Source organism: Balaenoptera physalus, assembly GCF_965194825.1.
Source record: "Balaenoptera physalus genome assembly, chromosome: 17".
Taxonomy (NCBI): domain Eukaryota; kingdom Metazoa; phylum Chordata; class Mammalia; order Artiodactyla; family Balaenopteridae; genus Balaenoptera; species Balaenoptera physalus.
This window is the reverse complement of record NC_138895.1, coordinates 12,290,055-12,315,042: the sequence shown is the minus strand read 5'-3', so window position 1 is coordinate 12,315,042 and position 24,988 is coordinate 12,290,055. Positions and strand designations below refer to the sequence as shown.

The window sequence follows — 24,988 nt, the reverse complement described above, 5'->3', positions numbered from 1 at the left end:
AATCATTAGAGAAATGCAAATCAAAACTACAATGAGATATCATCTCACACCAGTCAGAATGGCCATCATCAGAAAATCTGCAAACAATAAATGCTGGAGAGGGTGTGGAGAAAAGAGAACACTCTTGCACTGTTGGTGGGGATGTAAATTCATACAGCCACTATGGAGAACAGTATGGAGGTTCCTTAAAAAACTAAAAATAGAACTACCATACGACACAGCAATCCCACTACTGGGCATATACCCTGAGAAAACCATAATTCAAAAAGAGTCATGTACCACAATGTTCATTGCAGCTCTATTTACAATAGCCAGGACATGGAAGCAACCTAAGTGTCCACTGACAGATGAATGGATAAAGAAGATGTGGCACATGTATACAATGGAATATTACTCTGCCATAAAAAGAAACAAAATGGAGTTATTTGTAGTGAGGTGGATGGAGTTAGAGTCTGTCATACAGAGTGAAGTAAGTCAGAAAGAGAAAAACAAATATAGTATGCTAACACATATATATGGAATCTAAGGAAGAAAAAAAAAAAGGTCATGAAGAACCTAGTGGTAAGATGGGAACAAAGACACAGACATACTAGAGAGTGGACTTGAGGATATGGGGAGGGGGAAGGGTAAGCTGTGACAAAGTGAGAGAGTGGCATGGACATATACACACTACCAAACGTAAAATAGATAGCTAGTGGGAAGCAACCACATAGCACAGGGAGATCAGCTCTGTGCTTTGTGACCACCTAGAGGGGTGGGATAGGGAGGGTGGGAGGGAGGGAGATGCAAGAGGGAAGAGATATGGGAACATATGTATATGTATAACTGATTCACTTTGTTATAAAGCAGAAACTAACACACCATTGTAAAGCAATTATACTCCAATAAAGATGTTAAAAAAAAAAAATAGACTGAGGAAAACAGATTGCCCTCCCTATGTGGGTGGGCCGATCCAATCAGTTGAAGACGTGAATAAAACAAAAGGACTGACCCTCCTGCAAGTAAGAGCAAATTTCCTCCTGCCAGAATGCCTTGGGCTGGGACATCAGCTTTTTTCCTGCCTTCAGACTTTAACTGAAACTTTGGCATTTCCTGGGTCTCTAGCCTGATGGTATCTGGACTCCTGGGTCTCCAAAATGCTGAATGTGGGTCTTGGGACTTGTCAGCCTCTGTAATTGCATGAGCCAAGTCCTTATAATAAATAATATACAGATATATAGATAGATATCTTTCCTATTGGTTCTGTTTAACTGGATAACCCTAATACAGCAGGTGCCCCCCCCCGAAAAAAAAAAAGGTTGTTTTTATGATTTCTATTTCTGTTATTTCAGAATTTGGCAAAAAATGTTGCCTGTACATAAAGCTGAGTAAATTTATGTTGTTTAAGAGACAGGGGAAATGCCAGTAGGGTTTAAATAGCACTTGTTATTCATGTGCTATTCAGAAGATGTAATTTGATCATCTAAAACAAGCACTTATAATAACATGTGTGTATGTGTATATCAAGATACTACACACACATTATGTATTATAGTATATATTATATATGTGTATATATTTTATGTTCATTATTTATTAAATTATATATGTAATTTTGACAATATTATTACCTTAAACTCTGGGAAAGACATTTTAGATTTGTACTGATAATTATTTTCTGTTTGTATGGCTTTCTAAAATTAAAAAATTATATAATTTATACTAATATAATATTGATACTGAGGAATCTTAACTAAGATGAAATCATTGAAATGCAAACTTGACCTTCGTCTAAAGAGGGTAAAGAAAGCCCTCAATGGCTTCCTTTCTCTGCAGCTTGCAGAGGTAGTGAAGGACCCCAGCACAAAGACAAGCAGGGACTCAGAGAAAACTGTCACAGTGAGATTCGAGGCACGGGGGAGAGGACAGTGGTGGCCAAGGAAGATGGACCAAGTCCACTTTGGCTGGTCAGGCTGGAGATGTGCTGCTTCCTGATGACATGAGGGGCCTTAAAATGATTCGTAAGGGGGGCTTCCCTGGTGGCGCAGTAGTTGAGAATCTGCCTGCCAATGCAGGGGACACGGGTTCGTGCCCTGGTCTGGGAGGATCCCACATGCCACGGAGCAAGTGGGCCCATGAGCCACAACTACTGAGCCTGCGCGTCTGGAGCCTGTGCTCCGCAACAAGAGAGGCCACGATAGTGAGAGGCCCGTGCACCGCGATGAAGAGTGGCCCCCGCTTGCCGCAACTGGAGAAAGCCCTCACACAGAAACGAAGACCCAACACAGCCAAAAATAAATAAATAAATAAATAATAATTTTTAAAAAAAAAGATTCATAAGGAGAGGAAAGATGCAGTCAGAGGAAACTCAGTGTTCAGTGACTTTGTTCCAGGTGGGAATAAAGGTCACTGGGCTCCAGGGGTTATTTTAATCTCCTCTTGTACAAGCTATGGCTGAGAAAGGAAAATGTAGGAAGCAGACAGCTAGCTCGGGGTGGTGTCAAAGGACATTTTTTGGTTTTCTGGTGATGACCAGACAATAGACACCCTGTAAGGAATGCCAGGAAGCCTTTGAGGGCCATCAATGACCTGGCAGGCAGGAGACCTGTCTCCTAATTAAGGCTTTCCACTGAAATCCAAGTTGGGGAGGAAGAAAGAGTCTGATTACAGTTTACATTATGAAGGGAAACAGAGGATAAAATGCCCAACAATTCTTTGAGAAAAATGGGAAGGAAGACTATCAGGAACAACACTTATAGGCACAGATGTCTATTCATCAAGATTTATTGAATACCTATGTGCCCTGGGGACTCTAGCAAATGAATGAGATCCAAGGCCTGTATCAACTGCAGTGTCCTCTAAAAGCAAAGTGTCTGAAGAGCTCTTGACCAGCCTTGTTGAAAATGTCATCTCTGAGAAGAAAAATCCCTGTTAACTCTGAGCTTAACTCTGATTGGCAATGGGGCTCTGACATTTTAGAGTTTATGATGCCCTTGGTGCGGCTGTATAAACACAGGATTTTCAAAGTACATTTCACAAATTTAGAGAGGATTGTTTGATCTTTTGCTCAAGGAATATGAATCTGATAAGCCAAGTTGATGCTACCATCACAGATGACTCCTTGATGGAAGAAAATTAAGGGTGTGCTAAACTCGTGTGGCTGCAGAGGGAGTTCTCTTACTTCAGATTTGAAAAGAGCTGTGTGAAAAGGTGGAAGGGGAGAGTGCCCCAGTGACCATGAGTGGTTTAAAGCAACCAGCACATCACGAGCTGAGGGTGGTGGACAAGGAAAAGGACAGGCAAGAGGACTTTAAATCCAAGTTTGACTTCAATATTAATCAGTAGGGGGTTTATGAGATCACTGTAGGAGCATAGCCATTGTAGACATTGAAGAGAATGAAGCAGAGCTCCACAAGCTGATATAAAATGGTTTAACAAAATACAGTTTCCCAGTTTAAAAAAAGTAAGGCATATGTATAGTAATCTCATTTTAAAAAGTGGATCTATGTGTGTGGATATATACATACATACACAGAAAGCATGTGCATAATACATACTCAGGCACATTTGTGTATGCAGAGAACATTTCTGGAGAGATGTAAAACTTGCAGAAGCTCCATGGAGGAAACGTACTGGGGACTGAGGTGGGAGGGAGAATCGTTTTTCATAGCATAACATTTTACACTGTTCAATATAACTTTTTGATTAAAACGCCCTTTTTTTTTAAATTAAACTATGTTTGGGGCAGAATCACCAGTGCTGAGAGGGGCCACTGCTTTGAGCAGCTGTGTACTGTCAGCATTTAACACCCCACGTCAGTGGCGTTGCCTTCTGGTCCGTCTGCGGTCAGCGTTCCCCTTTCTGGCCATCCTCCACACCACTTCCAGTTTTCTCTTTCAGAAATGTAGGTTCACCTAAGCCAAGAAATCCTTGTTGCCTCCTGTTTCCTGCAGGATAAAGTCCAGTCTCCTTCATGTGAGGCATTGTCGTTAAGTGATACTGCAACTAGTACAGTATCATTTCTGGGCCTTTCTGGCCGTCTTCCTTCACTTCTCCTTCTCCATTTGATCCATGTCTGGTCAATCAGCCAGGCCTCATCAGTTCTCCTTTCTAAAGCTCCCTGAAGTCTACTGCCTTCCTCTCTTCCCACTGTCACTTCTCTAGACCAAGTTCATCACCTCCTTGGTTTACCTGGCCAGCCTCCTAACTGATAGTCCCTTCTCCAGTCTCTCTCCACTCCCAGCTGTTCTCTGGACACTACATTCTTTTAAAATGCAAGGAGTGTCCTATCACTCCCCTGCTTATAACCCTTTAAAGTGGCCCACTGATCGTAAGCTAAAATCCCAGCTCCTTATCAGGGCCAGCCTCTGCATCTTTCTCCAGTGCCATGTCCGCCCAACTCCTTCCTCTCAACTCAGATTCTATTTCCACCAACTGCTGTGCACTGGTCAGTTCCTTGAACACTGTGTTCTGTTTCCTCCGAGTCTTTGACATGCTAGTCCCTGTCTTAAAACATTCTTCTACTCCCTTCTCACTGGTCTTTCAGCCACACCTGCTTCACTCCTTCAGCATATAGGGTCATAAATAATAAGAGTGTCATGGGAAGATCATAAATGATGGAGGAAGAAAGTGGTCACCCCTTTGAGGAGGAATCCTGCAGGAGTTCAACTGTCAGAAGAGACCTGCGTGAGAAAGACCATAGCAGCAGGAAAGTGCTGGGCAGGCTGGAGAATGGGAAGGAGAGGGATGCGTCTGGTGCATCTGGCGGGGAGGGCTGGGTGAACGGGTGGCAGAGGAGAGGAGCGGCCAAACGAGGCTAGAGAAGGTGAGGGACCTTGGAAGCCAAGATAAGGAGTTGAGTCCTCATTTTTTTAAACAATGGGGAAACTTGAACTGTTTTAAAACTGGCAAGTGACAAACTCTAGTATTTATTTTAGAAAGATGTGACCAACAGAGTGCAGAAGAATGGAGTTGGGGAGATGAGTGATCCTAGGGAAACATGATGAGAGCCTGGCCCAGGGCAGCAGCGGGCAGGACTGGCAGGAAGTGATGGATTCGAAAGAGATGTGGAGCTATAACCTCCTGGGCCTGATGACCAAGTGCCAGGGAGGAGAGAACTGCGAATCACAGAGGACTCGAGATTCTAGCCAGAATAGCTGGGAATATGGTGAGGTCATTGGCGGAGACAGGACTCACAAAAGGAGATCAGATTTGGAGGAAGATAATGAATTAGATTTAGAACATGTTGACTTAGGGTGTAAGGTCAGGAAGCCCACACATCCATAATTAAAATCAGACACAACCCTGGTTATAGCATGTAGGGCCTTTCACAGAAACCACCTGTTAGGATGGGCTTCATCCTTCCTGGCAGCATGTTACTATGACTCCAGTTTTCCCGGTCCCAAAGAAGCCATGTGTATTGTTTGCATTGCATGCAAAGAAGGAGTTGTAAAAGCCCAAGGAGAAAGGAGATAAGGTCTGTGAGTGGGACAAGACCCACTGTGCTGGGGCCAAAATTTGCACCAGAAAATTGTTTTCCTCCTCAAGCTTGCGTCAGTCACTATTCTGTTTCTCTTCAAGATTTCTCTCAAGTCCTAATTCTGCCGTGATGAGCAACCAGAACCCTGGAGACAACTTTGCTTCTGCGCAGCACTGAGCCCCTGGGGCGCTTTGAAGTCCACGGGGACATTTTTCACATAGTTAAGCAGTTCCTCCTTTGCATCTGAACTCTTCACACGTGTATATCTTGTCTCCTCACCTAAATCCTTAATTCTTAAAGAGCCCAATTTATGCCAAACATTTTATTTTGTTATTGCCACAGTGCCTGGTACATCTTAAGTTTTCAAAAAGTACAAATTCGATTGAAACTGACACTGAATTCATTTGGGGTCGAAAGGAGAAAGATAATCACTGTCTTGAAAGGACAGGATACAAGAGGTAATATGTTGGTTATACGAGTCAGTTCCTAACATACAAAGAACATTCTAACATGAAAGGAGTGCTTGCCCCTCTACTAATAAAAATGACTTTGCCTTCTAAATATGCTTGAAAGGAGAAGAATACTGGCGTTCTAACTGCCAAGGGGTCTTCTCAACTGTCTAAAAAGTCTGTTTTTCTTGGACCACCTTTTGTTTATAAGCGGTATTGGTAGAATAAGTATAGAACTTGTCTTTTACAGTTAGTTATACTAAGTTGTACTAGACAGTGGTCAAATGGCAAGACTGAGAATTAAGTCTTGCACTTCCTTTTAGTTCTTTTTAGTTAGAGGTCCACTTGTGTGGCCATCATGATGTTGGGCAAATTAAAAGAAGGGTATTCATGGCTCAGCCCGTGACATAATTCCCTGGGCAGAAGAGGTGAGGCAACCTCCAGTATTGCCAGTGGCCAGCTTGTGCACTTGTCATGATGCAGGATGTTGTTTGTCAGGGAGGTGGAGAGAAGACTTAGGAAGCTGGTTTTGTGTTACCGCTTGACGAGTACCAATAGGCCTCTGATCACAGCGCCCTCTCAGCTGTCCTGCCACCAGCGCCTGGCACTCTACTATCAACACCACTATTTAGTGGAACCTCCCATTACGATCACCCTTCACCCTACACAGGGGCACTGGAACAACGGGACCTAACGCTCACAGCTTTCAGTAGGGGGCACAGTTATGAGTAGGAAAAGAAATGGCTCAAAAGTGGATCCGAGTCTTGGGAGCAGCACAGAGCATGCCTCTGGAGGTCTGCAGAGACAAGGGCGAAAGGCCCTGGGGTGCTTCTTCACACTCCTGCCAAGGGCTAGATTCCCTCTCCTTTTAGAGCATACCCTTCCCCTTCTGAGGTTCCCCCAAGTGTGAGGTAAACAGCAGGAGAGCTCCTTCTTGGCCCTGGTGGCAGCAACGCCTGTTGGCTCTGGGCCACATTCCTTTCCAGACTTCACAGACCTCCGGTCACAAAGGGCTCATTGCACAATACTTAGGAAAGTGGGCATGGGGGCTGGGCCGAGATGAAGGGGCGTGTCGGCATGTGTCAGAGATCCAGGTGTAGCTGTTTGCCAAGGCACCCCAGGTGGTGGCAACAAGAGAGAGGATCAGATGTCTCAGGATCTCTGGCGAGGTGGCTTTTACTTTTTTTTTTCCTCCCACGGCTGTTAATAAGGCTTGTGAGGATGCATCTTCTCAGGTGGAAAACATTTCAGAAGTACACTTGGCCTACCTGTGTTTCAGCTTACTGGAGAGCGTTGAGAATTCAAAACCCACAATGAAGAATCTGAAACTAAAGCTCCTTTTATCCCTCCATTTTTCGTAGTCAGCCTTCTCCTGCGGTTTTATGCGGTAGTATGTGCAAGATTACTCAATATATTACACAACTTTTGAAATTAATATGGAAGCTGAAAGATATTACCACAGCTTTGTTTAAGCCCTATGCCATGATGGAATGTTCTTTCCTGTTGGTAATCATTTCATAATTCTCTTTTATTAAAGACAATCTGTTTGGAAAACCAGAAACATACGGAAGATCCTTATAGGATATACACATTTCAGTGGATTAAAAAACAATCTAGTGTCCTAGAAAATATTAATCAGACCTTTGGAGCTGACGACTGTGCAAATGAGGTCTATGCTTATATCCAACAATTCTTCATTTTCTTTCAGATTTGGGGACTTCAGGCTGATGTTAATACATTTGCAATGAATTCAGTTGGAAAAAGCTCTGAGTATCTGTATCCGGGGGGTGCCTGGGCTCAAACTTACAGATGAATTAGAGATGCAAGACGTAGACAGCTCTACATAAAACAAAACCTGGACAAACTTAAGACTGCTCCTAAATTATTGATAACTCTAAATAAAATGCTAATTCGTGGTTTAAGTCAGGAAAGGCTCATATAGGAGGCAAATTATGTAATAAAGATAGGTCACTTACCACAGATGGTGTAAAGCCTCACACCTGCCAGATGAAGTGTTTACTCATATGTGCATTTACAGAGTATACACATGCAAACACATAAACAAAGGGATCTACCTAAACTAGAAAAGGCCATAGGAAGTCTGTATATTTATTATAAAGCAAAAAGCTCATTAGTTGTATAAGTGCCTTTTTAAATTTTTTTTTTAATGGACTACTGCTAATCAGGCGTCAAGGCAGAGTAGCCTGTCAGTTTCCCTGGATTCATTTTCATTGTATTCTCAGCCTTTTGGATGGGGTCTTGGGTGCTTTCTCTTGACCTTGATCAAAGCTTGTTTCATTTGGAGCTGTGAAGGCTGGGAGAGCTTTGGTGAATAGTGTCACCTACCTAGAGTACCTGAATTTACCAATAACCACACCAAGGTGATAAAATGAGATTTCCTCATCTTAGAATATTCTGACTTGGAAATTAAAATAGTTCAAGTATGAACCAATAAATTCCTTCAGGGTGAATTAGAGGCAGGGAGGACTGAAGAGGTCACCAGGCTAAGAGAGAGAGGACTTAAGCTTTAGTCTCAAGCTAGCACTAACTAGCACAATGGCCTAAGTCAAGACACTTAACCTGTCTGTGCTCGTTTCCTCCTCTGGAAATGAGGACGTTGCAATGGCCGATCTCTTAGTTCTCCTCCAAGTCTAAACGCCTGTGGTATGTGACTAACACAATGGTCAGAGAACATTATAGTCAATAAATATAAATGTAGACAAGTTAGGACATTCTGTGTTTTGTGGATATTATTTTAGGTTAAACCTAAACGTAGGTTTCGATGACTATAAAATGAATAAAGTCTAAAAACTGGACCAATGAGCTTTTAATTTCCAAGGACTAAAGAGGTTGGGTCATAATCTAATTGTGAAAATCATAGTAGCTTCTCTAGACGGAAGCTGAATATGTGCTAGAGTCAATGTGCAGGTACCTTTTGTTTTTATCTGAACCTCTGAATTTATTTACATGCTTTGGATTATTACTACTTTTATAGAGTGAGTTTTGGCCTTGCGGCTGAGATATATTTATTCCCAATGGGTTGGAGGCCAAAGAGTGTTAAAATTGTGTCTTGTGGATAGACACTGGGTCTTCCCCACCTTGTCTATTGCCCTTGGGGTCCTCTGTGGGCAGCTGATCTACCTGTGAGAACACTGGACTGCTGCTTCCACGGGGGAGCATGGCAGTAAACTTGGATCTTGCAGACGAATCTCAGCGTGCCTGCCTGAGCAGTCCTGTACTTGGCTCTGGGGTCGCAGTGTGCTCAGGGAGGCCGGTGCCGATGAGTCAGGGCCTGGCACCCACCCCCGCGCTCCGCCCTACTGGTAAACAGAACGGCTATTTGCCGTCATTCAGAGCCTCTCAGGGCCTTGAGACTCCAGGAAGAAACAAATATTTTAGAAGCCAAAACCCTAAGGCAAGGTAAAGAAAACAGAACTGTCCGCATCCGCAGCGATGACTTCACTGGTGTGAGTTCTTTAGGGGGAGGGGCTGGAGATGGTTTCCACTGAACTGTTTTACTTACTTCTCAACCAGAAGGCCCTTCTCTTTCACTGTGTATAGGGGGTGGCCTTTTGCCTTTTAAGCCTTGAAATTTCAAAACCAGACTTTAGAATCAGTATCGGTTGCTAACCCATTAATAAATTTTTTTCTCTTCTTTTATTTTATTACTTTTGTTTGCATTTTTATACTATCTTCTATTACAGTACCTCTTTCAGTTAACTTAGTTTTTATTTAGCTTACTCTTCCCTATCGTTCTGGGGAGAAGCTATTAAAAGAAAAACACCTAGATAAACATCATTAGGCAACAATTGTAGACGATTGTAGAAAGTAATTTTACACTGACCTCTTGAGGCACCCTCCTGTGCCTCTTTTGCACTCCCCGGTGGTTGGGGAGAGGCCAGTGGGGAGCTGACAGTCTTGGAAATGTCCTGTGGTCCGGCTTCATGGCAGTAAGTCTGGCTGTTGGGAGCATGTGCCCCAGCTCTGTTTCTGGTGGGACCACCTGTGGCCTTTCGTCTGCTCATTTGGATTCTTTACATTACCCTAAAGTAACTGGTGCATAGTCTCTGTGCTTATGCTGTTATCCCTAAGCCTGGAGACACGCCCATCTTGTGGTCCTCTCCTCTTGTTCCTTTAGACACAGTAGTTTCTGTTCTGAGCTCAGCAGATGTCACGTACCTGAACCGGAGTCATGGCTGGCTGATTCCTTCTAGCTCCATCAGGTAGCGTCCCACCTCTCATACATCAGTAGCCAAACCTCCTGTTACCTTCTCCTTCTCAGCCAGGGTTGAGCCTGGGCTGGTTATTGTGATGTCACAGAGTAGAACCCTTGCTCCTCCCAAAGGCCCAGCTGAGACCCTCCAGCTGCAACGCTTCCTCTCCTGCCCGTGGCAGGAGGTTGGGAAGGTCCACCCCCAATTTCTAAACTGGCCCACAGAATTATAGAATCTTACTGCGAGCAGAGACATGGGAGACCTCGTGACTAAATTCCGGTCTGACTCCCTTATTTTGCAGCTGGGAAACTGAGACTGGTGGGGGGGGAGTTGAGTGGCAGAGTTAAATCTCAAGCCCAGGTGCCTTCGGTGTCGTCCCTCACCCTTCTGCACAGACTGTATTCACCCCGGGCCCCACTCTCTGGATTTTGTCAGCATCTGATAAGCAGCTCATGGGATGGTTCTTACCTGAATCCACCCACAAAAAGAGACCATTCGAATAACTTGCATTATGGAAAGAGAACAGAGTCTCATGAAAATCATTAGTTTTTCCAACAATCTATAGGTGCCAGAAATAGCAAATTCTCGTCCTAGCCTGAACTCAGAAATCCTGAGCTACTAGACCAATCCTAGATTAACAAGTAATGTGACTTCTGGGTAATCGATGTTTTCAATGAGATTTGATGGTAAGGAACAAAGCTCAAAAGCCCAAGATTAGTGTTGCTGCAGTGCCAAATCAGGTTCTAGTGTTTGCTGAGGAGGGAACGGGAAGGGACAAGCAGTAAAGAAATAGATTCTCACTGGAATTTAGTTCTTTCCTCTTTCAATACCCTTCACTTTTTCTAGATACTGTCCCCATGTGGTATTTTAAAATTATCTGCATTGCATGCGACAACTTGTATCTGTGAAGCCAGAGAATTGTGCTTTTGGAATCTCTCAAGAGGGGAATATATATTGCACTTATATAATACCAACAACTAACATTTTATATCGTGCTTTAGCATTTACAAGCCACTTTCACATATATCATTTCACTTAATCTTCACAGCTCAGTGAGGTAAATAGTGTATTATTTTTAGGACAATTTTATGGGTAAGAAAATTATAGCTTAGAGAGGTTGTGACTTGCACAAGATCACAAAGCTAATTAAATGGAAAGGGTAACATTAACTACAAACCAGATGTTCCAACCAAGCATTTTGCCCACCACCCGCTTCCCTAAAGGGTGGGAAGAATCGTGCTTTGGTCCCTGAACACACCTGAAGGCAATTGCATTAAGCAGTCCTTTGAGTAACAAGGAAGAAAGTATTCCCATGGGTCATAAATACCACTTTGCTAACCTCCTAAATGTCTTCATAAAAACTTAGAGGAATTGTTAATTTCAAACTTTAAAATAATATAATCATTGCCCTTCCACCAGACAGTTTCACATCTGTGAATTCTCGTAAGGGAATCATCACGGATATGAACAATATTTAGCTACAAGAGGTTCTTTGAGGGAGTTCCCTGGCGGTCCAGCGGTTAGGACTCTGCGCTTTCACTGCCGAGGGTGCAGGTTCAGTCCCTGGTCAGGGAACTAAGAATCCCACAAGCCACACAGCCTGGCCAAAAAAAAGGAGGTTCTTTGAAGCATTGTTTATAACAGAAAACAAATTAAAAGCTCAACACTAGAAAAGTGGTAAAAAGGATTATGTTTAACTCATGAAAACAGTGTTGTAGGTGAGGTTTTCCCAATCTTTAATCATTCATGTGCTATCTTTGGAATATTGCCATCTGCACTAATATCTACTTAATATCTTCCTTTAAATTAACTCACATATTTTACTGAGATAAGAATATTTAAAGGTAACTTTTTATCGCTACATAAGTGGAAGTACAGTATAATTACCTTCAGTATCAGATAGTCATAAAAACAAATATAAAGAAAACATAATAAGGCTATTAATGCATTGATTTGGTCCTAATACCTAGCAAAAAAAAAAAAAAAGAAAAAACACCAACTAATTTAACCAAATCACAATTAATACCCTTTATTTCTGTCACACACCTAACCTTTCTGCACTAAAAATCTCTTTTCTCACTGATGTACAGCAGGCCCAGTAAGAAAAACGAAGTACAGGTCTGATTCCAAATCGCAGTTATGCGTATTTATACATACCTTGCATACTAAATAACCGTTAACTTCCAAAAGTGGCCTTTGCTGTACCTCAGAAAAGAGCACAGCTGTCACATTGACAGTCAGCTGTCACAGTAGTCAGAGGGCCGGTGCTAGTAATTGCACAAGCTCTCTGTGCAGTTTTCACTCACAGTTCTCAGAAACTGTGCCTGGGGAGCATTTTAGAAATCTAAAATTTTTTGGTTGTTGCTGTTAATTGGGGGTTGGAAGCACTGCTGCCTTTGTTGGGGAGGAGCCGGAGGTGTTAGACAGCTGCGATGCCAGGCGTGTTCTCACGTGACCAGGAATTGACCGGTAATTCCAAGTGACTTCAGATGTCTTTCAGAAACTCCAAGCTGGTGAAAAGTCTACTGAGCCAGACCTAAAGAGTACTATATTCATAATTACCTAATCCAGACCTAAATCCATTTCACATGTAAATGCAAAATTTTTGCCCAGCTTTAATATATGCTGATTTTTCCAGAAATGCAGCTACTTTGTACATCAGGGAAAACCGTTGTTTATTATGTGCAGAATTTTACCAAAAGTTGTTCACAGTTTTGGAAAATCAGTATCACCAATGGCCATGCTGCTCACAGTGTTTGAGTCACCATGAAACTCATCTGTATCCATCTGCACTCCCAGCTTCACATGCTCAGTGACTCTCCCATTATGTCCATCATGATAGTACATCCATCATTAAGACCAACCACTTAATTCACTGAAATGTATATTCTTTTATACAAATTATTCTCTCTTGTTTCTCCTTTTTATCTAGGGTAGGGCATTATATTGATTTTTATTAAATTACGTAGATAGGTAGGCTATCTCTGACTGTCATTTTGGGATTGGGCAAGGTGAGTTAAAACTTTGTCATTGAAAGGGACCACTGCAACTGATAGGGTGAGCACATCACTCCCACACTCGTCAAGTCCAAGAAGTTATCTGAAACATTCATGGGCATGACTAAGGGTCACACATTACTAAGGTAATCCACACATTCTTCATAAAGTCGATTATCAAGTTCTACCTTCTTTAGCCTTGTTATAAGCAACAGTATCTGCAAAATTACAGGCTCAATGTACTAGTTAATATTTTTCAGTTACAAACAAAAAAATGTAACCATTAAAAATGTTTAAAATGTGTTCATGTAGCACCAAAAAATCATTTCATGCATCAACTGTGGCACATGTTACATATCATGCTTTAGGAAATACAAGATTCTTCATTTTAATGATATAGAAGAATGCCCACAGATAGTAGGGAGCAAAAAAGATCAGTTGCAAAAAAGTAGGGACCATTTTTAATAAATACACGTATTGGGAAAATTGAAAGAGCTAAACCAAAATATTCACAGTGGTTATATGAGAATGGGAGACTGTGTATGATTCACTTCTTTTGCTTGGCTACCTTTTCTAAATGTTTTAGAATGGAAATGTATTGTTCTTAAATTTAAAAAACAAAAGCTATTTGAAATACAAATACTTAGGAGATAAATTTGGAGGGAGATATGGGACATTTATATTCATATATACATCTCTGTAGTGTTTGACTTCTTTAACAAGCATTATTACTTTTGCTATTAAAAAAATCTAATACAGTAGAAAATAAAACATAAAAATGTTGAAAGGAATACACTTGTAAATATAATGAATGAGTATCAGTTTTTTCTCAGTTGAAACAGAAATGTTATAATAGATTTTTATATCACAACTAGCTAAATAAGCTAGTGAGGCCAGTATACAACATGCATCTTTCTTTTTCTTTTTCTTTTTTTTTTTTTGGTAGTAAAAATATTCATTACCATATTCTTCCTACCACACAAAGTGGAAAGACCTATAGAGCAAGCAGGGATACATTAGAAGAAACATAAAATGAACCAACAATTTTCCTAATTTCATTAATATTTTTAGGAGCGTCCGTGGATTAAATAAAAATTCCCCAAACTTCTTTTAAAGGTCACCTTGCTTAGAACAGACTGTTCTCGTGGCAGGCTATGCAAAGATGGAGCTCCCTTTTCCCAAAGTGATCTTTCTCCAGCTATCATCTCAGAAAAAATAATAATAATAATAATTTTAAAAATTAGGTCCTCACTTGTGTTTTATCTTGGCTGAGCGTGTACTTAATACTTTACGTTCTGCAGATGTATGGGCTACATCCCTTCTCCTGTAGCACAGGCTTCTGTGATGAAACATCACACCTGTGGAAGAGGTGGGCAAAGCCTCACAGCGGGGCCCACAGAGGTTTCCGTCCCTCTAACAGTGGGATGAGGGAAGCCTGCAGTGAGGGGATACCTTCATGAGCAGGCATTTTCAGGCTAAATGAATGTTATAGACGCTTGGAAGTCAGAGTTCAGAGGTTTTTGCTCAGTTGTGGAGGGGAATTTTGTGGAAAATTAAATATTAATTTTGTCAACACTTAAATCCCCTTCAAGCCAGAATTTCTCAAATTGTGCTTTATAGATCACCTACACCAGAATCTTAAAAAAAATTAATGCAGGTTCCTGTACAACTCCCAGAATTTAGTGCCACTGTATCTCAGGGGCTGGGTTAGGGACCTGTGTTTAGGCAAACCCTCCAAGGGCTTCTGCTGCACGGAAATGTTTAAGAAGAATTGCTGTAGGTCAAAGGCTCCCACATTTTAGAGCAGAACATCAGAGGGTCTTGAGGGCTTACAAAAACACAGATCACTGGCCCTACCCTAAAGATTCTGGTTCTGGGGCCTGAGGGAGGCCCAAGACTTTATATTTTTAACAAGTTCCCAGATGATGAAGGGGCTGACGGTCAGCACTACGCTTTGAGAATCCCTGTGCTCTGCCCAAGAAAGTAGGAAATTCTAAAGGCACTTGCAAAGACCTAGGAATTGCGGTTTGGGACCTTGAGTCTTTACCTCTTAAAGACTCAGAAAAGGGTTTGTATACCAAGGAGTTTTGTTCTTTGTTTTTTTTATTTTGTTTAATTAGAATTTTTTTCCACAAATAATTTTTATTTTCCCACTAAAATGCTTGCAGTTTTCGTCCATCCATTCAGGATTCTCCAAGGTCAAACAAAATCACTTTTCCTTTATTTTGTACCTGTTATACATGAAAATGTTGTAGATGAACACCGCTGATCTCTGACTTCAAATATGCCTGCATTAATTTGATTTCGATGACCTCTTGAACACCAGTGTTAGCATACAACAGTTACCAGGAGCTAAAGCTACAAAATAGGTAAGGGATGTGACCAGACTGTGTGCTAGAGATTTTAATTAAGCCTTAGTGACTCTGAAGCTGGACTTTTCTTTAAAGGATGTTATGAGAATTCAACATAATCTTGAAAAAGTAAATCTAAATCCAGGCCTTTTTCCAAGCCAAAGTACTTATACTTATTAGCAATATAAGCATGCCTGGAGGATGAGAAAGATATATGTTGTTAATGTTTACCCCCCGGAGACCCACCTCATGTGCTCATAAACATCATCATATTTTCTCTAACCAAAGATAGTACTGTACACCTCAGCATAATTCATTTTTACGTAGTGCTAATGACATTAGTAAAAGAAAATGTCAGCCAAGCTGCAATAAAACATTTCCAGACTAATAAAAGTACTGTAGTTGAGTCAAACGCTTTAAAATTACTGGCTTTGAAAGGTTAAAATAATAAGTGATCACAGATCCAAGAAATACAATGCTCAAGACATTAGCAGAGACATTTTCTACTGTATCATAATTAAAGTCTCAGGGACTCCTCAGTTTAGATCCTGTAAGGTGATCCTTATAGGACTGCCTTTGCTAGGTGGCTCCTCTCTGAAGAACAGAAAGTTATATACAGGACCAATAACGCAACCATCTTAGGAAATTCTTAAAATTTTATATTTTGCTTTGTAATGTATTTGTTACATTACATGTACACATGTATGTCCAAATTATTCCATTTGGACATAACAACCTGGTCTTTTTTTTTTTTTTTCTTAAATATTTATTTATTTGGTTGCACTGGGTCTTAGTTGTGGCTCTGGGCTCCTTAGTTGTGGCATGCGAACTCTTAGTTGCAGCATGCATGTGGGATCTAGTTCCCTGACCAGGGATCGAACCCGGGCCCCCTGCATTGGGAGCGTGGAGTCTTATCCACTGCACCACCAGGGAAGTCCCACGACCCGGTCTTTTGGAAATGCTTTAAACCAAACATAAGACACACTGTGAAGATCTACATTCCCAAAGACTGGAGCTGATATTGGTCTAATTTTCCCAGCAAGCCACCTTCTCAGAAAATTTTTCTACTTATTACACCCATGACAGAAGCAGACACAATCATGTCTCAGGAGTAAGGGAACATATCATTTATTGAGCTTTGTGATTAGGTACTTGACATACATTATATTTTGTCCTCACCACTCTCTTGTGAGGTAGGTATACTATTATCGCCATTTAATCTGTAAGGACATATTTCAGAGAAGTAAAATTTTCCTTGAGCTTCGTAGTAGTGAGCGGAGACAAGATTGAACCTGAGGAACATCTGACCCCAGAGGTTGTGTGCTCTCTCCCCCATACTGGATCATCCTAACATGAGTTATATTACTTACACCTTCTCCTACACTGGAGAAGGTGGTATGTTTGGGCTTAAAAGCTGAGCTAGAGTTCCCAGGAGAAGCACAAATAAACAAGAGGCAGTAAAAGGTCTGAACAAAGACCTTTGGTATCAACTCTTTCTGTTAACAAAAACATGAGAGCAAGATTTGCTTCAAAGAATCCAAAGTTAGTGGTTACACACGTGTACTTTGTGCCAAGAAATTGTTTCCAGGTCAGTTAAAATTTTGGAACTGAACTGTTTCTAGTTCACTTGAAATTTTGTAAATTACAAAATGCATTAAGGGAACGAATTATTTAGCAAAAACATGGAGTCAATCCCTTTGTTGAAAGAAAGAATATTTACATCCTAGTTTACCTCCTTTGTAAAGTTGGGATTTCCACTTCATAATTCATCCACTTCCACAAATGTTAATTTCAAACCTGTGATACACAAGGCACCGTGCCAGGTGCTACAGGGGATGAGTGGAACAAAGACATTGTCCTCAGAGCTTAGAGCCTAATGGTGCATAAGTTAAATAGCAAAAAAAAAATTCTACCAGAAAGCAATGTATAAGTATCGTAAGAGAATTATTATCAAAGTGCCATGAGATATTAAAGGAGAAAGAACCAACTTCTAGGTCTGGCAGTCAGGGAAAGCTTCGTGAAGTGGAAGACATATGAAATGACTGAAAGGATGGGTACATTTTTGCTAAGTAAGATGAGAGAGGTGAGAAGGAATTTCTGAGTACAGCTGGGTTAGAGCTTATCTATTATCAATAATTCTAATCAAGTCAAATTCTTAGTGCTATAAAATGCAATCAGGATATGCATTTATTTGTAATCCACTCCAAAGGCTTTACGAGAACATATGATTAAACCACACATATAACAGGATAGTTAAAGATTATATGGGAATGCCTATACTTTCTGCTTAATTTTTCTATAAACCTAACACTGATCAAAAAAACTAAAGTCTATTGTTTTTAAAAATAAAGGTAGATTCTGTTATACTACAGTTAAATTTTTGTTTTGTTTTAAGGAAAAATCCTCAACACTTGCATGCCTGACATTGTCACAGGTGGCTTGCATTATCTAATGGACGATCCAATCCAACACTCCATCCTCCTCAACTTCAGGGTTCTTCAGCTCAACTTTGCTGGCTCCACTCACATCCATGGAGTCCCCCAGATCTTGTTATCACCCAGTTTTAAATTTTTTAATTCCAGTCGCTCTCTGATCACCTCCTCTGGTCATTCCAAACCGACCACTTCCTATTAAACTGCTCTTTGAAACTCACAGAAGCCTACATTCCACTGACCATACCAATTTTCCCAATTTATCCTGTTTAGCTTAGGATGCCATCATCCCATCAACCACTCTCTTGTGCACACCTCAGATGCTTTGCTCCAGTGTCCTGTTGAACTCTTCCAGCAACAGCTCAACCCTTGGTAAATCTGCCTCTTCTCCCCTTTCTTTACCCCAGATAGTTATCCCAGCTGAAGAAACTCATAACACCATGCAGAGTGCTCCCACTACAAATGGTCTGCAACCTCAATCATGCCCTCAACACAAGGCAGCTCTTCCACTGTCCACTGAACAGTCATTGTCAACCTTCTTCAGTCTCCTGAAGCCCTCTGTCTGACCCACTTCCCTCTCACTCTTAGCAGTGAGACTTATCTCCTCTGCAAAGAACTGAGAAGTCATCGTGTTATTTCTCCCAGCTCGAGCCCCACACCACTCTGAACACATCCACATCTGTACCCTCTCTTAACCCTTCCTTCAGCTCAGTTGAAAAAGCATCCCTCCTCCAGACCAACGCTAATACCTCTCTTTGTGCCCTGAGCCCTATTCAGGCTCTCAGGGGCTACTTTAAGGAACTTGCTCCTTTAATTATCCCCTTTAGCTAATTTTTACCTCTCTCTCTCTCTCTCTCTCTCTGTCTCTTGCTGACTCTCTCTTCTCAGCATAAAAACATTCTCAAGTCTCTTCTATTTATAAAAACACAAACCCTCCCTTAAACCCAGACCCCTTTCCCCGACACAGCTACTTTCAGTTCTCTTTCATCCTTTTCCAAACCAAGCTAATGGAAAGAATAATCTACTGCGTTACCTTTCAAGCCACAGTACCAATGTCCAAAGCAAGACAGGGAGGATACAAAAGTACCCAGGCTTGATATTGTGTTATACATAATGACTCCCTTCATGACATCACTCCCAAACTCTACTAGGACTTCCTTCAAGCTAGTAGACAAGCTACTCATGTCCCTGCCTGAAAGACTGTTTACAGTATTTTCACATGATTTTTCTCATTCTAATGCCATTGCCAGGACATCTGGTAGGAGAGTATGTGCAGTTAGAGTCAGATGGACATGGACTCCTGGTTACCCCCCCCCCCCATCTGTGTTTCTGTCTTACCTCAGTTTGGGCATCACAGAGATATAAACGTTCAGCAGTTTCCCCCTCCTCATGAGATCTTAGTATAATCTGCATGTTCCCTTGAAACCCACTGAACTCACAACGTTTTATTTCTAATGAGCTCCCTCTGATTACCTTCCCTTTCACTTTCAAATGGATTCCCCTCTGAATTTCTGCTCTGCTTAATACTCAGGTGGCATTCAGAAATCTAAAGGAACTTACCTCCACAGTGACCTAATCTTTTCTCTGGTAGTTAAACTTCTATCCAAGTTTAACTACTACTTGATCCTAAGATTATATCGATAGGAAACACCTAAAGGCTAATAACAGCTTTTTAGGAGAAGAAAGAAGGAAAAGACTACCATGTAAATCAAGACACCAATTGAACGTGTGTTCCAATTTAAGAGACATTTAAATGTGGAAAGAGTAGCTGCTTTTTGGAATATAGAAAATCCAGTATTTGTTTTTACTTCTTACTATGCAAGACACTATGAAGGGATATAAAGTGATACAGAGCCGGTCACATACAGTACCTGCCCAAAGAACTCCCCGACTGAAGAGGGAGACAGAAATCACATACAATTCAAATGCAAACCAAGTATTCCAGCTGAGTTGTTAAGATCACCATTTTTGGAGTTAAATCCTGTCCTTGAAGCTACTATGTTCCAGAAGGGGGAGGTGCATAACAAACCATCAGGATTCTGGGGAATGATAAAGAGTGTTACCACTTCAGTACCAGGAAGTGAAAATCTTACTCTTATTCAACAGGAAGTGGATGCTTTGGAAGAACTAAGCAGGCAGCTTTTTCTGGAAACGGCTGATCTCTATGCTACCAAGGAGAGACTAGAATACTCCAAAACTTTCAAGGGGAAATATTTTAATTTTCTGGGTTACTTTTTCTCTATTTACTGTGTTTGGAAAATTTTCATGGCAACCATTAATATCGTTTTTGACCGAGCTGGGAAAACTGATCCAGTCACAAGAGGCATTGAGATCACTGTGAATTATCTGGGGATCCAATTTGATGTGAAGTTCCGGTCCCAGCACATTTCCTTCATTCTGATTGGAATAATCATTGTCACGTCTATTAGAGGAGTGCTGATCACTCTTACCAAGTTCTTCTATGCCATATCCAGCAGTAAGTCCTCCAATGTCATTGTCCTGCTATTAGCACAGATAATGGGCACGTACGTCGTCTCCTCTGTGCTGCTGATCCGAGTGAGCATGTCTCTGGAGTACCGCACCATAGGCACCGAAGTTCTCGGAGAGCTGCAGTTCAATTTCTGTCACTGTTGGTTTGATGTCATCTTCCTGGTCAGGGCTCTCTCCAGCATACTCTTCCTCTATTTGGCCCACAGACAGGCACCAGAGAAGCACATGGCACCTTGAACTCATGCCTCTTACAGACTGCTACAGGCCAGTGGTGTCAGAATTTGGATATAAGAGGGGAAAAATGGAGGGGACCGGGGCCTAACATTTTTTTAAACAAACAAAATGCTGTGGTAGCATATTCTACCTCCAGCTGACACCTTCCTCCTCAGATGATACTGTGATCATGAGTAGCATCAGCTAGAAATGAGAGAGAGAAGTAACTCAAGCTAGTACTCAGCCAAGAGCACCCTGTTTGGGTTTGAGGCTGGTGCAGTATGCTGGGTGGTGGGGCTGAGAAGAGCCAAGAAACTAAGGGGAGAAAATACACTGGAATTCTGGGGGTAAGAGGGATCTAAGGGAGCTGGGCCAAACACATGAGATTCTGTTTAAGTCAAGGATCACATGGAGAAGGTTATGACGTTCCCTTGAGATTGACTATCATTAAAATCAGAGACTGTTAACAACAACAACAAAAAAAACTCAGTTAAATCCTGAGTTCAGATCTTTGCCCAGTTTCCTCATCTATAAAGTGGGAATAATGATCCCTGCTTTGTAGGAGCGCTGCAAAGAAGAAATGAGATGGATGGCGAATGTAGAGTTTAGCATGGATGAAGCATATTGGAAGTTCTCAAGGATAAGTCAGTGGGATTTGGGCTGTTATTAGCTTTATCATGATTATGGAGGGGTAAACCAGATATGGTATGGATTTTAAGGAAGAAGAGCTCACATATGCTTGGGAGACTCAAGACAGACTTCATTCAGTAGGTGGGCTTTGAAGAGCCTTGGAGAATGTGTGATATTTCTTTAGGGCAATGTGGAGGAGCTGCATCTCTCTGCAATCCTGGCATAGGGACCCAGAGCCTGCCAGTGTAACCACCTTAAGAGTCATGGGCAGAGATGAAACTTTGTATATGTTAAAATTTACAATACTTGTTTATGATTGTACCTGGTCTATTCATTTATTTAATAAATTCCTATTTACATCTTTGATTTGAAACAGGCGATACTTGTTAAAGTGGTATAATATCCATAGTAGTCCAAAAAGCAAGTAAAGGGTATTCTGAATAAGTGCTATTGTAAAATAATTTCAGAAGCGCATACTTGTTATTAACGACAGGCAGTGTATTATGTACCTCTTGGCTTGTCATCCTGTCTATGGAGTACATGTTGTAAAGGAAGAAAAGTGGGTAATTATATTTCACATGAACATCAAATTGAGTGTTCCTTCCTTGTAGTTTTGTAAAGTATAATTGTGGCAAGATTGTCCCTAGTTAATGCCAGGAAAAGTGAAAAATAAATGTCTTTTTAAAAATGTCTCTTATATAAACAAGTAAAACATGTTAAAGTGGTTTGCAGTCATTAAACATAGGTCAGTTCCCATTAAAACAAACTCCATGGATAAATCTGAATTATTTTATGTTGGTATTTTGTTGTATCAAATATTGCTTAGCATGAAATTAAATATATAAAGTTTGCATTGGAGCAAAATAAATGTCAAAATTATTATTAATTTATCCATTGTTGGCAGACTCAAATAATTTTGCAATAAAAGAGTTTTAATTCTTCCTATATTCATCTTAATGGGTGCAAGTTTATGGCTCAAAAAATGAACAAGTGAATTTTTAATGTTTTTATATAAATAGAGAAGTTAATTTTTATCTCAGATGTCTATTTTAATAATTGCCTTCAAGATACTTATTAGAAAAATGCAGTTGAGATTTTGTTATAAAGATTTGTGTGTTCTTCATAAAAATTATCTAACAGGTTCTAAAAATATAAATAAATAGATAGATAAATAAATAAATAAATGAAAACAAAAACAAAAAAATTATCTAAGAGGTTCTAAGATTCATTAGCATTCTATATCTCAGTCTCATTCCCAAGGAATTTCTTTGTAATAGGACCTTGTTTGGAACTATAGTTATTGTCTGGGTTTTAATAGTATCACTAATTATTAAAGTTTGATATAAAATTCTGTACTCTAGTCATATGAGGACATTTCTGATATATCTTGTGGATGTGATGTTTGGAATACTCTAACCTGATTTTGGAAATAGAGCTGATCGTTGTCTAGAGAAGCACTACAACTTTCTCCTCCACCTACTCTCTCACCTTTAGTAGGCTCACATCCCATCTAGTGCCATTCCTCAGTTCTTTGGGAACCTTTGCCAGATGTATTAATCAAGTTTTGCCGTGTACCAAAAAATTCTCAGTGGTTTACGATAACAAAACTTTTACATCTTGCCTACAGGTTGGCTGGGCAGCTGTGGCAGCCGTACTCTGAGCTGTGAGTCAGGTTCAGGTATGTTCTATGGGTCTTTCATTCTGGGATACCATAATCCTAGATTACTTGGGACACCACATACCATAGTGGAACAGAGACAGGCTTCCAAAAATAAATAGCCCATTGCAGAAGGGGAAGCAGTCACAGATCTGTAGCAATTCTAAAATCTCACTGGGCAAACATTGCCGAGTTCCCAACCTGGAGGTAGGGAATGTTCCTTGCTCAGGCTCCAATTCTCTTCCCTGGGAATAGCTCTTCTCTCCATTGTTCTCATGGCTCTTGGCTCCACCTTGGGGGAGGTAGTTTCCCATTACCCCTTTTGGTCACATCTGAAGAAGCATGTGTCCTCCCCGGCAGCTGAGCAGCTTCCTCGTCCTACTATCTGCCTCTAGGATGCTGGGGACCTTAAGGTCTTTTTTTTAAAAACAAAATCTTAATTGAGAATAGTTTTAGATTTACACAAAGGTTGCTGAGAGAGTACAAAGAGTTCCCATATACCCAACACCATGTTTCTCTTATTAGTAACATCTTACAGTAATATGGCGCATTTGTCACAATTAATGAACCAATATTGATACATTATTATTATCCTAAGATCTTTCATTATGGCTCAAAGAGTCACAATCTCATTTAGGAAAAAAAAACGAAAAATCACAGTCTTTTTTAATCCCGGCAAGGCTGCTTTGGGACTTAAATGTCTCTCAGAAACTATTAAAATGTTTTGTGTGTGGATTCCAGTTAGCTCCGTCAGGCAGCAGCCATACCCACCTCATGTTCAAGTCGTGCCTCCCTCTCTCTAGACTTAATTACAGCTAGTTTGAGTTTACCAAGTTTTGTGAAACCTAGTCCGTATTTCTTTTCTACAAGTTATTTTGTCCAGATGAAAGAATTTATTGGGTGCCACCTCAATCCATTCAAAGGTTTTACAGAGAGTACGATGGTGACTTTTATTTGCTCTCTGTCCTGAGACTGGGTCTTATTAGTATCTTAATCAGCCTTTGTGGCTTTAAACATTTCTCAATTTTTCTTGTTCCATTTGAAGATGGGAAACAGTTCTATTTTAAAATTTACAAGTCTTGGAATTTATAGAGTCACTCTTCACTCTTTCATTCCTGCTTGCAGGCAGGTCAGTGCCTTCTTTTTTTTTTTAATTTTCCTTGAGCTGGATAGTTGTTAATTTGGTAAATATTTTTTTTTTCTTTAATTAATTTATTTATTTATTTTTGGCTGTGTTGGGTCTTCGTTTCTGTGCGAGGGCTTCCTCTAGTTGTGGCAAGCGGGGGCCACTCCTCATCGCGGTGCGCGGGCCTCTCACTGTCGCGGCCTCTCTCGTTGCGGAGCACAGGCTCCAGACGCGCAGGCTCAGCAATTGTGGCTCACGGGCCCAGTTGCTCCGCGGCATGTGGGATCTTCCCAGACCAGGGCTCAAACCCGTGTCCCCTGCATTGGCAGGCAGACTCTCAACCACCGCGCCACCAGGGAAGCCCAGGTCAGTGCCTTCTTGAAAGACCTTATGAAAAGCAACAACCAACTCATGCTAGTAACAGTGTACCCTGAAATCTCTTCACCCCAAACCACGCATTCATGAGTTGTACTTTCTGCCTTCAGGTTACCTCAGGTGACAGTTTTACCGCACAGTCACTGCTTTGTAAGATGGATCATCATTTTTCCAGTTTCCAACACTTTCTTGCTGTCTGCTGTTTAGTCCCAAGACCGAAGACACGTATTTTACGCTTTTGTCTCAGCAGCATCACATTTTCAAGGACTAATTTCTATGTTAGTCAGCTTTTCCTGCAATAATGCTGTGTAATAAACAACCCCCAGATCGCCACGACTTATAAGACAAAGGCACCTGGCTCATGGATCTTAGGTTGCCTGCAGTGGTTCTGCTCTGACCTGCAGGTGGTTCAGGTCTGCTTCTCTGCCCCTGCTCTAGGGCCTAAGCAGAAGGAAAAGGCTCTTTTTATGGCAAAGGGCAGGAAGGCAAAAGGCTAAGCTAAACCACACAAGCACAGTTTAAGTCTCTGCTCACATTTTATTGACCAAAGCAAGTCACACCATCAGACCTAATGTCAATGGAGGGAGGAGAGGAGAG

The 24,988-nt window shown here is 41.1% G+C and overlaps 1 protein-coding gene and 1 pseudogene across 7 annotated transcripts in view; both read left to right on the top strand.

The window, feature by feature from the left end:
• Window positions 1-24,988, top strand: part of LOC309646918 (uncharacterized protein) — a 366,785-nt gene that overhangs the window by 99,773 nt on the left and 242,024 nt on the right. For 3 of the 6 annotated variants that reach the window (XR_014255648.1, XR_014255649.1, XR_014255650.1), the window contains exon 3: window positions 22,861-22,911. The exons of the other annotated variants lie outside the window; for them this stretch is intronic. The gene's annotated coding sequence lies outside the window, so the exon portion shown is untranslated. The remainder of the gene's footprint in view (window positions 1-22,860; window positions 22,912-24,988) is intronic. 6 annotated transcript variants of the gene reach the window in all.
• On the top strand, window positions 140-22,853 carry LOC309646908 (Golgi pH regulator pseudogene; annotated as a pseudogene). The gene has a single exon. The product of its transcript is annotated as a Golgi pH regulator pseudogene (transcript).